General features: G+C 40.9%; 1 protein-coding gene across 1 annotated transcript in view; it reads right to left on the reverse strand.

Moving 5' to 3' along the window:
* Positions 1-12297, reverse strand: part of NCKAP5 (NCK associated protein 5) — a 416795-nt gene that overhangs the window by 393106 nt on the left and 11392 nt on the right. The gene's annotated exons all lie outside the window — the stretch shown is intronic.

Genomic DNA, 12297 nt, shown 5'->3' on the forward strand with positions numbered 1-12297 from the left:
AAAGAAAAATATCATTCAAAATTCTCTTTTAGACCTTTCACTTCAGTCTTCAAAGCAGGACAGTGAGGAGCCAGTACCAGCTCATGGCTTATTAAATAAAAGAGCAGCAGCAACATGCCTCATTTTAGTGCTAAACAATTCCATATTGTGACATACTGTGGGGTTTGATAAAAGCATCCTCTTTTACTGAATGGCTATTGTAAACAACATCCCATCTGAAATACTCTGCAAGTAGGCTAGTTTCATAACACCCCTAAGACATACGGAAAGCTGTTCCATGTAAAATACATTGGGGTGAAGTTGCTTGCTTAAAGCCAAAATGGAGCCACCAGCAAATTAAAGTCTAGGAATTACTGCTCCCACTCCTGTAAACAGACCACTGGACAATACAACTATATTTTAACAAGAAGTACTTCAAAGCAAGTCCTCAGCTCCCTCCCTGCTATCCTCTTGAAAAGTCCTGAGTTGTCACAGTATACAGTAATAAATTGTATACATAATAGGATTTCAACAATATGCTATGGTTACTTTAAATCTGTGAAATACAACAACGCATAACAGCTAGCTAGACCCTCTTCCAGGAAGGAGGTCAAAGCCTGTCTTTGCAAAAAGGATGATGAAACAATCTAAAATTATTTTTGTGAGAAGAAAACTTTCTGAATCTACCTGTAGAAACAACTCTCCATTCTGTCTGCCTGCACAGAAAAGGGCAGGTATAGCAAATGAAGGCTGTTCTGGTTTATCACGTTGCCTTCTCTACTACAGTACTGATGATTTTATTGCATGCTATAAAGAGAGGAAAAACTCATTTTGTAATCATAAAAACACAGTGAACACAGAGCAAGTATCAATTACTTCTGCAAGTTTCAGTGAGAACCTCAGCCCCTGAGGATGATTCCAAATGGCATGGTAAAGACTTTGGTTAGATTAGACCCATCAAATGCAAAGTAACATTCAAAAACAAACAATTCGGGCTCAGCTATACAAGTTGCAATAAATTTTCTGAACTGGCAGATCTCCCTCCTGGCTCTTCAGCTGTTCCTTCCCCACAGGTAAAACAAGCCAATCTGTTTGAGAAGACAATTTGCCACCCAGCTTACTTAATGCCACACATCAAAATAAAATGACTGAATAATTTTGATGTCTAAGAGCTGTTTTACTGCAAAATCATGGTTAAAAGAAACAACTACAATAAATACAATTAGATGCTGCTACCTTCCATATAAATTTGATCTAAATCAAACAACTGTCCAACTTTTTCATGTATTTTACGTTGCACTTTTCTCAAATCCTTCAACCAGTCCCTCCATATACAGTGCAGTTTAATCCCATGATCCAAATTTTCCTCAGTGACGTTAATATAAACACAAACATGACTAACAGACAACAACAGAGCTGTGATAAAGTTGTATCAGTCTGGAATTAAACAGATCACAGTGTTGTGCAACACGCTAGCAAGACAAAGCAGCAGCGTATTACATTCATTTTGTGCAAACGTGTGGGACTATGCAAAGTGCAAAGAAGTGCTGAAAATGGCACTGCATGATACACAGTGCAATTCCATGACTTGCAGAGATGTCTGAGGTGGGTTTTAATGAGCTACTTTGGTTATGGGAAGCAACTTAACCACGTTAGCTCCCCTGAAGGAGCAGAACACAGTAAATACTACTCAAGAGAGAACTGTGCTAGTATGGTTACTGTCCTTCCCACAGCCAAGCTAGCAGATTCAGAGCTAGCTCAGTTATCTCTGCATGGCACTGCATTATGACCACTAGAAGTGTCAGAAGTGTTCGTACTGCTTTTAGAGCGAGAAAGCACAAAAATGCTTTATCTTCACAGTGTTAAGTCACAACCTGAAAAGGCTTTCCTAGTCATGGGAGGGAGCTCATTCAACTCACCCTTAAATACCATTCTTCACTGAAAGAATAAAAGCAGCTCTGAGGTTGAAAACCAACTTTGGAACAGTCTGTGATAATATGAAGCAAGACTCACCCTTGCTTTCTGATCAAATGAAGGACTAGGTCTCAGGTCAGTTAATTGTGTTATTATATGTGCTAAAGATCAAGAAACTTAACTACGTACTGACCAGCACTGCTAGCGCCTGCTCCCTTGATTTTAAATATAATCTTAGCAATTCAGATGAGCAATTCCAACCTCATTTCACATGCTGACTGCCATACGCTTTGTTTTCCTATACTCATGAATATATGTATTTACTAAAGGGATTTGAATATATGTATTTACTAAAGGGATTAGCCATCACTAGCCAGAACCACCTGCTTAGGATATTTAGCATGTCCTGAAAATACGAACCCTTTACAGTTTTCACCTAGACATTCTTGTTCTAATTTATGTTCCAGGCTGCTTTACCAAACTACATGAATCAACTCTCGAGCGCTGCCCAAAAGGTCAGTCATCACAGACACGCAACAGTTTCCCTGACATCTCTCCAGCAGGCCGTCGCTCTCATCTGCCCTGTTGCTGCTTTCTCACTCATTCAACATTACAGACACAGCAGTTCCCAAAATGCAGAAGTGCATCTTACTCTGTGTGAGTTAGCATCATTAGTCAGCATTGTTTAAACGATGCCACAGGTAAATGGACTACAGCCATGAATTTGAATATGGCCCAATACATTTTGTTCAATGCCTACAATATCAAGGACAATTTCCTTTCAGAGCTCTTCCAGACAAACCAGAAGCTTGGACATGAATAATTTCTCCAATGCTCTGACTTTGGCACGTGCCTTAAAACAGATGGAAATTATTATTATGCAGCCTTAGGATACATCCAGATCTCTTCTTGTTTCTGTAATGAGGTCCAATTAATACCTACGGATTTCTGCCACTCCAAGGATTTCAAAATTCCAGGATAGCTGCCAGAACTGTAACGCTGATTTGTGCTTTTATGATATTACTTAGCTATAATTATCTATACCAATAGCAACGTAAGTAACAATAGTCATTCTTACTCTATAAGAAACTTAGTTATTCTGCTATATTCAAAAAATTTCTAGTATGAAGTAGTATAAAAGTCTCATGAGCAAGACTTTTCCCTCTCCCGTTGCCTATGCAGCATTGCACCTTGGTGATTTTCAAATCAGAGTAGTATTATTGAGCTAGATAATCTTAAGGCTAGCCTCCATGAAGATTTTGCTGCAAAAGACGATGGGACAGTGCAGCTGGCACTCTGTGCAATCTTCTCACGTAGAAGGAATTAGAAATATCTGCACAGAGAATCTGTGTGGAAGAAACTACTCTGTGGTAAATCCACATCAGCTAATTTTGCAGTAACTTCTCCGTGTGGACAAAGCCCTAAAACTAGGTTTCTATTTTTAAAGCTCATTCCTTTCAAAAGCTTTTACGTGAAGTGATACTAATGAAAAACATTATTTATAAAACATAACAGATGAATAACTTGATTATAGCTGGCAGAACCTCCAGGGTTACCGATCCCTCCTTAAAAAGTCAGTTCCTGAATGCTTCATATGCCCCTAGCAATTCTTGAACTGCGTTTTGTTCATGAAAAGTTTGCTATTATCATTTTAAAACCAAGCAATTCTGGGCAAGTGGTAAGATGAGACTTCCTCCTAACTAACTTTCTACTTCTTTTTTTTTCCCTCCACCTGCAGCACACTAGAAACCTTCTGAATTAAGGCTCAGCACCTTTGCTCGATCCAATGAGATTTGTCCCCTAACTATGGTTTCTAGCTGCTATTCAAAAATTTCCAACAACCTCAGAATCCTGGCCATAAATTTATTAGGATGCCCAGACACATTACAAAAGACAGGAATAAGCTGAACCAATGCTATTAAAACACAAGTAAACTGCACACAGGCAAGCTTGGTATCTTCCTTCCTTTCCTCTCCTCCTTTCCTTTGAAAGATTCAATGACAACAATATAATGAGAACAAGATGGTTGGCAAGATAAACAGTAAATGCCATTGCTAACTTGATGAGGACTATGTACATACAAAGCAGAAATGATAAATGTAATGGCAGGAGCTGGTTTAATATTACATGCTATGATTTTTAAAAAGATATTTAATTACTACTGTCAGAAAGTGCTCAAATAGGCTAGTGAGTTGCATTTTTTTTCCAAATGACAGTTAACTGTAAGAACGTAGCATTCCCAAGGAACTGTTTGTACTCGGGACTGTATCCCCCCACCACCACCCAAAAGAAGTAGCGTTCATATGAGTTTTGCAGATATATCAAGGAGAGAATAGACATCAAAGACTGTACAAACTAGAAGATCAAAATCAAATCATAGACATGCAAGTATATGCAGGTGCTATAAGCAAACTACAGTTCCTTCCTGCCAAAAAGGCCTCTAATTTCCAAGTTAGTGAGAATGTCCTCATTGCTCCAATGTTTTCCCTGCAGTCACAATTTTTTTAAATACATACACACACGCATCTGATTTTATCATCTAGTATGATAAACTTAGCAAGTGACAGTGTCCATTAAGTCCCTTGAAAATTACAAACATTTTACATACCTCTTGCAAATTAGTCTATGTATTCAGGCTCTCTGTACAGTTCTTACGATACCATCATCAGTCTTCAAGAGGAAGAAGAAAGAGTTTGGATTTTAGCCCATTCCTATAGCCCTGACTCAGGCTTAATTCTCCCAAAATTGAGTGCAGACTCAAACCTTACGGGGGAGACAAACTGACTTAAAACCTCTGCCACAAACAGCCCCCATAAAGCACTGCTCTGCTGGAGCAGAGACCGATGGAGCTGGATGTGTTGGGAAGCATCGGGCGTTTAAGAACTGAAACGGCGGCCGCTTGTCCCCGAAGTGGCTGGTGGGGATGAGGCGCTCCGCGGGCACGAGGCTGCCTGCGATGCAGCCAAATACGCTGCCGTTCCTCCCCACCCAGCAGAGACCAGCATTATAAACTGTGTGTGTGCGTGTGTGCGCGCATGTGTGTGTGCGCGCGGGTGTGTAAAATATACTTATATATGCTCACATTTCCACTGCAGTAGCACTGCTCACTAGCACTGGGAACTAGAAAACCAGAGTTTCCAAAACCCAAGTAGTTCACGCGTGACACTTGCTGTCTGTCATTGCTGCTACTTTTCAACCGCTTCTTGCCTGGGTACCAGCTAATACCCAGCTTCTCAAGAAAATGCCAAGAAGCCACCTCAAAATGATTAATCCTGTTTCTTCCCATTATTAAGTATGCATTTTCTATCCATAGCTATGGGAAGCAGCTGCCCTCAGAATATTCTGGAACTATTTCTGAGGAACATAACAACTGTGGGGAGCAAGGCAATGTAAGAGGTGCTTCTCAGAGACAGACATTTATCTGGAATATTTTTCACCTGAGTACAAACGAGTATGTGAGAGGGCTAACTGGCCGTTTCAGGTGCTTTGTGGTTAGCTTTTTTTCCTGCCCTGGGATTACGTAACTACCAAACGTCTGCGCCTCACCACAAAGTTTACCCCTTGCTCTAGAAATTAAGCTTTAATTAAAAGTTTCTACACCTTATGCCTGCAAGGAAGATTTATCAAGACATGGGTAGAAGAAAGACTTCAGCCTATACAATGCCTGAGACAACGGCTCCGACGGAGCCTGGCGCTCTTTATGGACCCGCATCCAAGACACAGAGCAACGTTTTCTAGCAGCAGTGCCACTAACACCAGCCTTCGGAACAAACAGCAAAGCTCATTTCTGTGGTTCCCTGCCAGCCCTTCCGGAGCGCGCTTCCCCATCACCTTCGCAGCTCCCCCCAGCAGTTCCAAAAGGAAGCCTGCACTTTTTTTCCTATTCAAAATTTAAAAGCAGGTTGAAAAACAAGATATTGACAGGCTGCAATAAATTGAACTTAACAACACTGTAATGGATTTATTTAGCGGAGCTTTCCCAAAAGTATGTATCTCCGCATTTCAATAGGTGAAATCTCCCTCCTGTCAAAAATCGCTGGGCTGCTGCCCTCAGATTTCACAGAACGTTGAGAGCCTTTCGCTCCGCGGCAAGGCCCAGCGACGGGGCATACGGATGCGTGTCACAGCCATCCAGGACCTGGCTCTGACCCACACACTGAACATCAAGATTAAAAGCCTGATCCAAAGCCCGCCGACGTCAATGGGAAACCTTCGGTCAGCTTTGGGTAAGCTAACAAGCGAGCTGCCCCGCGCTAACTCCTCCAAAGGAGCAGCGCTCGTCAAGGAGCATTCCCGAACAAGTCCGAAAACCACAGGGGCTTGTCGCACCCTGTCTGCGGCCGAGCCGTATCGCACAGCTGTGTCTTGCACGGCAAATCTGCCAGCCTCCCGGGAACAGCAGACAAACATTTTAGTCATGGCACACCGCAGAGGGCATACAAAACCAGTTTTGTTTGAGGACAAAACCGCAGAGACAATGAAGCCTGGCAGCGATTTTACAAATCCTCGGTCGCTCATGGCACAGACCAAGGGTGTCGCTTCGCATTACGCCGCTCCCAGCGCGGCGTGGGCAGCTGCCAAAAGGGACGGTCCCTCTCCCCACACCAGTAATACCCTCTTGCCTCCTCTCCTGTGTCGAATCACACAGCCTCACAGGGTGAGTCAGCTCAGCTCGCAGATGGAAAACATCCCTGGCACGCACACACACACAAAATACATGCGTCCGTATCGATACAACCACCCTTTTACTGAGCTGAGTCCCCCTGCACCGCACAGTCATTGGATGCTGTAAAAAGAAGGTAAGAAGACAAACTTGTGATGAATGGGGGGTATGGCTGGACCGGCAAGCACAGCTGCGGCTATTCTGGACTAAAATAAAGTTACATTCAGTTGAGCTGCTGGGGAGAAGGTTGAGAAGTGGCACGTCACTGCACATCATCTGGCTCGGTGAGACGTGCTGGGCTTACAGAAAGTACCTCCAAACTCTAGCATTTTGTTTTTCTTCCCTACTGTAATGAAAGAGATAAAGCTATTAAACTTTCCCATACAAAACTCAAATTTATAATCTATACTGAGCTAAGCATATCAATGTTACAACTCTGCTGATACCCACTGAGGAGGGTTATAGCAAGCAATTCTTTTGCACAGATTGGCTCTAAAATCTTGGACACCTGTGCACTGCCACAAATCCAGCCAGTATTCACACACAGATTTCCAGATCAAGGGACAGGTCCTGTGCCTCCGCAGCACTCAGCACCCATACTGGTACTAGAAAGATGAATTAAGCTCGGCTCTTACCACACACTACACCACAGAAGAGAGACCAAAAAGTTAGTGGTCTCTGCTGCTTTCAGGGTAAATACATTTTCTAGTCTCATCTTCCATCATCTGCAGGTTGGTTGTATGCAGGGTCTGACAAATACAGAACAAGAAGTTTAAAATTAACTTACACTGCTAAAAGATAGGTCTACAAAAGTGAAAGGTTTGGGTAAGTGGGGACAAACTGAGTTTATTGCTAGAGCAGCACTCTGCTGCTCCATACAGAACTGCGCAGCCCTCAGACCGGGGCTGGTACTGAGCCAGGAATTCAGCTGAAACGTGATGAAGTTCCTCCCGTCTCTGCTGGCGCACTCACCTATGTAGATATAACCAAACAATGACTCTCACCCGAATTCGCAAGACACAAAAATAACTTACTATAGGAGTTCCCATTTCTAAGCTTCTTACAGAACCAAGAGCACATGCAAAAATTTTATGGACCCCTTTGTGCATCATGATTTCCAGCAGGTTGCCAAAGACCTAAATTATTATAAAAACCACAGGCCCCGATGACACTGCTTGGCAGGGGAAACATTTTTTGAGCTATACAAATTCTGTTTGCCAAGATATACTACAGCGACTACTGAAGAACCTCAAGGGATTAAAGAGTTAATAGAAACACAAGAAAATGCATAATTACATAAAATACAATCTGTCAGTCAGATATTGGAAATGGACTATGAAGATGCCAGTATAAATGTATGTACTTATACCCAGAGATCACTTTTAAGCAGTCTAGCATGATTTATACATGCTGCAGCTGTCATATGTACTATTTCTGATGTTCAAGTGCCTATGCATACTGTCAGTGGAAGAAATTTCTAGTTATTTGCTATTTTGTAGATCTGTAAATCACATAAATGCTCATATTATTACCATGTGCTCTGACAGTTTGCATCAACAGACCATCGCAGAAGAACTACAGTGATGAATTATTGATAGTATCTCACATAGCTGACAAACATTTATTTGAAAATCAGACTCCTGTGATACAGAACCTGCTTCTTTCCAATCTCTAGATCAACCCTAATGTAAACTCTAGCATACAGCAGATTAAAAAATATATAGCCTAGCTCTCAATTCATGTTCTCATTTTTATCATTTGATGGTTCCCATAAAGATTGTTTATTATTGATGTGAAATGCTGGAACCAAAATATCCTGTAGCTTGAAGTCTCAGTAACTGAGTCAGTGTCTCTCTTTTGGCCACTTCTCAATATGCTTTATATCTTCTATTGAATAAACAAACAGTCCCATTCGGTAATGACAAAGCAAGCCAGGCTTTTCCCAAATTGTTTTGACAGATGTTGTCAGGGACTGATTACAAAAACCTGGATACCTAGTAGATATTTACTACTGTAATTTTCCATAATGTAACTGAAATACATGCAGAATAAACTGATGTTATAGGAAGTTGTGCTAATGAAAGCCTCTTGTCAATGGAAATTAAACTGCAGTATAACTTTTTCAACTGAAGCAAAATCTATTTTTAAGGAAACTGGAGAAAAAATGTGTTATGCCTTACATTGTACGTACAGGACACAAAAGACTACGATGGACATGAAGGACTGATTATCAAAATACCTCAATGCCCATTCAGGCAGGAAAAGATCAAATCTTTTCCCAAGGGTCTCATTACTCAAACGCTCTCAGTGAGAACGGCCAGACCAACCTTTAGCCAAATGCTACTTAGCTCAGTGAAGTTAGTCAGCATTTAGTCTATTAATAATGTTTTTGCACTCTGATCTTGTAGTTAGCCAGAAAATGCAACAAAACCGGTGAGGTTCAGTTGTAACAAATTATTTTAAAGATTTTTGTTTGATCGCTTTGTGGTGCAGGAGGGCTGGAGGAGGATGCTGTTTAACTGAGCATGCCAGCACGTTATTTTCAAAAGGAACAGCAGAGAAAAGTAGCCTCATGCCCCATTACAGTTAGATGTAGAACTGTGAAACAGAATAATGTTCTGGTGCTAATGTCCCTTTGTACCCGCTCGAAGACAGACCCTAGATACCACAACACCAAGGGGCTTTCCTTTGAACGCCGCTTTTCAGGTCTGTAGCCCCACCGGCTCTGACGTTTACATGGTAGATAGGAACTCACAAGTGAGTAGTACCATGAGGACAATATTCTTCTGAAGTAGTCAGAAAGTGAGGCCTACTCTATATGAGGCATCACAGTGAGGGTATCTTCACTTAGGCTACCAGGTTTACACAGGCTTAACAGGTTTTTTTGCAAGTCCGAGTGACCAATAATTCTGAAAATTTTTAAAATGCAGCTTGGTAAAACTGACAAAAGATACGTTGCATCACATCATTTTGTCTGTGCGGAATGCAACAATATATAATTCATATTTAAAAGAATATTTCTCTGGTGTTTCCCTAGATTCTGCACAGCCACAAAAATAAATGTGCATGTACGTACGCACACTACGTGTCAGATTGAAAGAATGAAGAAAAATAAAAGGACATTGACAACACTTTGCACATGTACAACATTGCATAGTTACAACTGAATCCTTCCGTAGTTGGTTGCAGTAAGACCCTAACATGACATGTGTCAAAAAGGTCTAACTTTCAGTGACTAAAAGTTTTCACCACTCTCTCTGACAAGACTTCCTTCAATAAAAAAGGGAGGATTTTTGATTATTTGTGGAAATGTATCATTTGATGGCATTTCTCAAGTTGTTTGTCTTCAGGTAATTACACATTAAACAAGCCTAAACCTGAGAAACAGCAATTTTTCAATTTAGAAATAACTTTAAATGAAAACCACAACAAAAAAAAGTTTAATTCTATCTCATTAGTGTGAAGGAAGAGTTGAAATCTGTCCACATAACTGAGTGTAATCAGCATAAAGGAGGAAAAGTATTTAGGTGAGAATTAGGACATCTAAGTCTCTCCAAGGATATGGGTCTATGGCTTTTCCTGGATATTAAGAACCAGATCCAAAGCCCAATTCGAAATCCATAAAATTTTCCAATATTACATTACCATTAGATCAGAGACCTGATTCAACAGAAATCTCACAAAAACGGAAAGTAACTTTTTGGTTATCATGTCTCCTTTCTCAAAATCTTTATTTTCTTCATATGAAAAATATAAGAAACATTTTGTTCATTAAATGCAATGCCACCAAGTTGAAAGCAATTCAGCTGCCTGTTTAGGCCAGATCCATGTCTGTTACCATACCCTATATCATAAAAAGAGTCTATATGCCATTCTTTCCATGCAGAATATTATTTAGGAAATTACAAGGGAGCCTTCTTTAGATGACAGTCTTTTTATTTCCTAATTGCCCAGGAATTGCAATCTGCAATTGCAATATAACTTTTTTCGGTTGTATAACATGTTGTGTTGTTCAAGTGGAAATTTAAGGAATACCACTGAGCAACACGTGCATACAGTAATGGTTTACGCAAGCACTCTGACCTCCCTTGACACTACAGAACCTCTTCTGATTTCCAGAAGTTTCCAATAGGAAGCAAAGGGAGTCATTCACTGACATCTCACTGAGATGACTTCACTGGGTCTTGCACGTTTAAAGCTCCCTCTAGGGCTCATGAAAAAACACGGTCTAACTTACTCTCAGGACTCAGCAGAGTAATTCTGTATAAAGAGCCTAACCGAACCGCCAGTGATGTCAATGGGAAGATGCCAAGGAGTTCAGTGGGATTTGGTCCAGCTCAGATCCATAGGGCCAGCTAGGCCTAACAGCCACTCATATTAGTGGAATGAAACACCAGCAAAATTATTTAAAATCAAGATTTGACTTAAGGAAAAAGGCAAATTCTTTGGGAGACCAAATTATTGAACTAACACAAAAACAAAAATTATAGCAACTCTGCATACAGATGAGAATAAACCAAAACTTTCCTTCAGAGAAAAACCTAAAATGGCACATTCATCCTCTGACACCTTTGAAATCAGTCAGGCTTCCAGCCAAGAAAGCTATCATTGTGAGGGATACGTGATTACACTCATAATCTACAGGCTGCGTTAGGCATTTGGAAAAACAGAATCAGGCTAAATATAGTTTACTTTTATTTATCTGAATTTCAGTTCTGAAGCGGTTATGGTAGAAAGGAGGAGTATTCTGAAGAGGCATCCACAACCCCCTGCACTTATACTTTAGTGAGGCCTCCACAGACAGTATAAGTTGCGGGCATTTTCTAATTTTTTTTACCTGTCTAGCACTAAGACAGCCCCCAAGAGTATATAATATACTACTTTTTAAGGCTATCATCTTTCTTCATTGTGCTCCCTGAACCCAATTTAAACTTCAAACTTCAGTCGATTGAACGCAGTTGGTGTTTAGCACCTCTGTGAAAAAAATGAAGACTATTAAATCCACCTGCAAGTGGTTTATCTTTCAGATGAAATGAGCACCATCAGAAAATAGTGCAATACAGCTGTGCAGTACAGCAAAGACCATGAGAAACAAAACAGGCAGGCATCATCTTTGATCTAAATACAACACTTTACACTGTTCCAGTCACCTTCAACAATTATTACTTACTGCATACAATGAGAGCAAGGTAAACCATAAACCAGCACGTGAAGGCAAGGGAGCAAGGAAGTAAAGTAAATCAAAAAGTAAGAAGAATTTCAGCTAGACTGACATGCACAAGCACTTTTCTTCAGAGATGCATGACTAGACTGAGAGAGAGGATGAGCTCTGATTGATTTCCTTTCAACCATATGAGTAAAGACAAGAGGGCACACCATTACTCACTACACCTCTGTCGTCCCATTGGGTTATACACAGATGAGAACTAGCAAAGCAAAGTTCAAGTATCCTGGTTAAATAGCAATTACAGCAGATGCACACAAACCGGCCTGCATGTGTTTCGCCCAAAGGCGGCCTGTCGAAGTGCCGATTCTAACTCGGAGCTGTCAGTCTGGCTAATATCGCACCCCTCAGTTTTACATTATCTGGAACGAGATATTTTACCTGGTAAGCCATATTACAGGGCCCATCTCTTGCTGTCTTTCCCACACATCCCAAACCATACGACAGGAATACACCCCTCAGGTTTACTTCCTACGATGCACTATGCAACAGGCATGGCCATGGGGCTCCAGCAAAA

Source organism: Struthio camelus, chromosome 6 (assembly GCF_040807025.1).
Source record: "Struthio camelus isolate bStrCam1 chromosome 6, bStrCam1.hap1, whole genome shotgun sequence".
NCBI classification, from domain to species: Eukaryota; Metazoa; Chordata; class Aves; order Struthioniformes; family Struthionidae; genus Struthio; species Struthio camelus.